The following is a 4990-nucleotide window of genomic DNA, read 5'->3' as shown; positions in this document are numbered from 1 at the left end:
GCAGACTGAGAGTCGTCGCTCTGTCTCTCTCGCACCCATACGGGACGCCCCATAAGTGCGAGAGGGACAGAGCGACGAAAACCTCCCCGCGCGGAATCAGTCTGCAGCTGGACTGGGGGTGCGTCCACTTTTCCTGCAATTTATCGTCCACTGCCAACTTCCTCTATTTTCGTCGCCAGAAATGATTGCCGTTCTCTCCTGTTGACGTCTTTTTTTTTGGCCAGTTTGTTGTGCTGATATGAGTTTCCGATGGCGGACACGGGAACACAGGCCTCTCCGACCTGCGGCCCAACTCTGCCCCAGTCAGTCCTCTCGTCCGAAAGTCCGAGGGGAAGTAGGCATGTCAGAGACACCCGTCGTATCGGAGGCCTGTCGATGGGGAGCTGTGGGACCCGAAGAGGCAGAGTCGCGGCGAGGGGCTATTATAGCTCTCATTAAATCGGTTCCATTATTTTGGTCTCTTTCTATCTGTCCAAACTCACGTCCTGATGTCGATTATTGCAGCTGGTCTGAATAAAGATTGATATTTTGTTTTAATTGCAGCTTAATTTTGGATCGATGATTAACTCTCTGTCTAATTTTGTGACTCTTTGCATGATGCGTGGTTTTGCGGTGCAAGACGTTACTACACCGTAAGGCCACGGGGAGGAAGTGGGAGGGGCAGCCTCACCGGTCGGTCGGTCACTTTGAGCGGCCCGGTGGTGGGCGGGCCGGGTGGGCCGGGCGGGCTGGATGGATCTGGCCCGGAAAATGAGTGCCAAGGTCTGACTGGGGCCCTCCGAGGGAGGCTCCCTCCCTCCGAACCACGTGTCTCTAATTTCTCGGTTCTCACGACAGTGTCACCGACGGTGTCGCCGACAGTCCCCGGCATCCGCTCGTGTCGCCCTCCCTCTTGTCTCTCGAGTGTCCTGGAGAGCGAGGCGGCAAAGTGACCAGTTTAGGCCTCGGAATTTCAAAAAAAATATTTTTTGCAATCGGCGGGAAGGAGACTGTGCTTACCACTGAGGTGCAAAATAAATCCCCGCCAACAATAACTCTCGCCACTCTTTTAAGCCCTCTCGCTCTCACCGCTTCACAAGCGCCGGCCGTGCTCTCTCTCTCTCTCTCTCTCTCTCTCTCTCTCTCTCTCTCTCTCTCTCTCTCTCTCTCTCCCCCTCTCGTTATTTTCCTTTTTTTCCCCGCGTGAGGTGAATCTACATGGCCTCTGCGGACGCCCTGCGGGCTACACGCGTCACTCCACAGGTGCTACATTTGTCATTGAGGCAGCGCGGAGAGTGGCACCATTATGTTCTGCTTTCTTTTTTTTCTTGTTTATCTTTTTTTTTTTCGAGGCTCGTGTCGTGCGTTTCGAGGATTAGCCCCGGGGAAACGAATCTGCGTGTCGTTTGTCTCCAGGGGACATTTTATTTTCAATTTTCTGTTCCGGTTGTTATGACGTGCTGTCGTTTTCTTGACGTCTTTAGTTTTAGACGTGCGGAATCGCGTTCTCTCTCACCAGTGTAAGTGTAACTGAAGGACGAAGTGGTTATAGTGCACCTCGCGCATCCTGAAAATTACTCCTCTGGGCGACAATGGCTACACGCGCGCTCCAGCCTTACCTGCGACGAAAACTTGTGGCAGACGAGTCAAAGACAGATGCCCCGTCTACCGGCTCACACTCACACAGTCACACACACACACACACACATACATACATACACACATACATACACACACTCAGAAAACCTTACAAACTGTTTTGGGCCTTACAAAGAAAAGTAGTTTGAATAACAAAGTATTTTGAGCATACGTAAGCTTACAAAGAAAATACTTCGTAATTTACGAACTATTTCTTCGTATAACAAAGTATTTTAGTTTGTTATATGTATGCTCAAAATACTTCGTAAGGTTTTAAGAGTGCACACACATACACACACACGTACAGAGAGAACGACGACGCGGTTCACGCGCTGTCCGCCAGGGCGCTAGTGGCGGGGCCGAACCGCAAAGGGAAGGGGAAGGTCGAAAGAAAACGAGAGAGAGAGAGAGAGAGAGAGGAGAGAGAGAGAGAGAGAGAGAGAGAGAGAGAGAAGGGGGAGAGAGAGAGAGAGAGAGAGAGGGAGGGAGAGAGGGAGAGAGAGAGAGAGAGAGGGAGAGAGGGAGAGAGGGAGAGAGGGAGAGAAGGGGGAGGAGGGAGGAACAGCGCGGCGGGAGAAAGGCTAAATGAGTGGCTGGTGAACGGGGAGAGACGAGCGGTCAGCGCGCATGTGTGAGTGAGAGAGAGAGAGTGAGAGGGGGGGAGGCAGTGTCCGGCGCGCCGGGCGGGCGGCGGGGTGGGCGAACATAACAAATGAGGAAGGGGTTGGGAAGTGGCGAACGAGGAGAAAGGCGGAGGGGAGGGTGGGGCGGTGCGCTTGCGCGCTGCAACTCGTATGTGCACGTGCGCGGGACGGGCGCGGCGGGGCGCGGTGGGGCGCGGTGGGCCCCAGTGGTGGGGGCGTGGTAGGAGAGGGGCGGCCGCGCGCGCGACAAAGATGGCCTCGACGGCGCCGGGCGTCGGCCGTGCGGCGGAGAGAGAGGGCCGCGTGGTGGGGGCCGTGGTGGGGGCCGTGCGGTGTGCAGATTAGCAGTAGTGCGGTGCGTTGAGCAAAGAGCAGTGGTGAGAGAGAGCGAGAGGGGGGGGGGGGGGGGTGAGCCAAGAAGAGACCAGGAGACACCCTTGTCTATGACCCGCAATCCACCCCCGTCTATCCTGCTTCCTTATGTTGAAAACGACGCCCATTTTCAGAGGCGTCAATAGCAATGCCAGACCAATGCTCTGGCACTTTTAAAATTTTAATATAAAATAGATAAAAGAAATAATAATAATTTTATCAATGTGGTGAGTTTCTTCTGCACCTATCTCAAGGTGCACTTGCACTTGCACCCAACACCCTCTCTTCCTCTTCCCCCCTCTCTCTCCTGCGGGCATCCCCTTCAACCGGCCCTACCCCTCTCTCTGACCGCTACGCTAGCTACGCTCGTGCGCACGGTTCGGCCTGTGGCCGCCAGGGGGCAGCAGCGTCCTGGCAACTCGCGGGGGTACCGCCGGCCTTGCGAGCTTCCGGTCGAGTGTAGCGACGGCCCCTGTCCATCGACAGGCAGTGGGATAAACGCACTCTGCACCCGGGGAAACCACGATGGCTGCTGGTGACCTGGGGGTGTTCTTACTACTCATTCTGGAATGGGCCTCCGGGCACCGTTAAGTCATGCTTTCAGTTGGGATGATGAAGGTAGTCGAGATTCTCTCAGTGAGGGTGGCTTCCTTCCCCGCACCGACGCCCACGCGCCACTGTTCGTCCGTTGGCGCGCTTTCGGCTCAGGGACGGAGTGCCGCCGCCCGCCGCCAGAGCGCGCTACCGCCACACTGCCGCCCACGTCCTAGTTCCAGGGCCTGCCACTGTGTGGCGCTTGCCTCGCCGCGCGGCAGTACGACGAGTGTGTGTGTGTTCTCTCTACAACCCTCAATGATTGGTTGGCTACTTGGCTTTAGAGACGTCTTTGCCACTCCTTCCTCTGTACTTCCCCGCTTCCTGATAGACGCGGAGTAATTCTACTTGGGGGCTTTACGCTGTGCTAACGCTGACACGCAGCTCTGTGGGGTGGCGGCTGGCATTCACTTTGCTTTATTATATTGTGACAGTCATATCTCTGGGAGGCAGGCGGGTTGCCCCCTTCACCTCATCCCACTGACGGGGTTTCTTCCACTCCTTCCTCCACTTTCACTTTGTCAAGTGTTTACCCGCATGTTTACCTACAGTTCGCAACAGTTTTGTTCACCGTTTAGTTCTTAAACTAAAACCATGGCTGATCCAACCAAAATTTCTGGTGAATTTTGAAAATTTCTGGTTGTTTTTCAAAATTTCTGGTTAGTACTCAAAATTTTTGGTTAATTTTCAAAAATTCAAAAATTTGGGTAAATTTTCGAAATTTTTGGTTAATTTTCAAAATTTTGAACGTGCACATTTTTTTGCTACGCGAACTTGCCTTATCAGAGTTCTACTGTTTCATTTTTGTCGTTTCCCTCATTGCAGGGCTCACTTGTTTCCCTGCCACCCTTCTCCTTCCTGCCTTGCCCCCCTCCCCCTGCCCCTTCCTGTCCCTGCTGCTGCCACCACGGGTGAACTTGGACCGGCTGTCTTTTGTCCCCTTTGTGCGCCAAGTTCTTTCGCGTGGGTTGGCTTATTTCTGCTGCTAATCAACTCCATCTCGCCCCGCGGCTCATCAACACGGTCGCACGAGTCGACGGGGTTGTTGGCTTACCTCTGTATACTTGCTGGAAAATTGCCTTCTCTCCGTCGTGATTTTCTGTCACCTTTCTCTTAAATCTGTATCATTGTGTCACGATGATTATTTTGGTCAGGAACCCAAAAACCGTAATGGTTTTTGAGCCAAAATTTTAAAAGTCCAGTCCAATTATTTTTTTGTGATTTTTAATTTTTTTTTGTCAGGATGTAGATTTAGTATTAAACATTAGCTCACAATAAATTGGGGGGTAAATTTTTTTCCAGTCAAATGGACAAATTTTTGGAAAGTGGCGTGGGGAATGCTCCTCAAAGGGGTGGTGACATCGGAGTGGACGCGCGGCCCACACGAATCTGCATTTTTCGGCCTAACTTAATGGCAGTCTAGGTGTTGGCGGCTCTGGGGGCAGGACCATCCTGGCGGCCCCCTCGACCCTCGCCTTTTTCCGGAAGGGCTTCAAGAGCGCGATATTTGAATTGCAGCGTCCACCGTTCCCTCCCTCCGCTTTGGGCCGAAGCGAGGCCGGAGGTGTTTTCATTGAGGGCCTCTCCCCCGCCCACCCCTATCTAATTTCGTAAAATGCGTGTGCGTTTCATGATTAACGGGTTACGCGTGTGTGAGTGCGACTGTGTGCGTGTCTGTGAGTGTGCTACTGTCATTTTTTCCCTTTCTGCTCCCAATTCTTTTTTTTTTTTCATCTTCACCTCTTCCATTTTTCTGTCTGTGC

Source organism: Thrips palmi, unplaced genomic scaffold (genome assembly GCF_012932325.1).
Source record: "Thrips palmi isolate BJ-2018 unplaced genomic scaffold, TpBJ-2018v1 HiC_scaffold_18, whole genome shotgun sequence".
Taxonomy (NCBI): domain Eukaryota; kingdom Metazoa; phylum Arthropoda; class Insecta; order Thysanoptera; family Thripidae; genus Thrips; species Thrips palmi.
Note: the sequence above shows the minus strand (reverse complement) of the source record.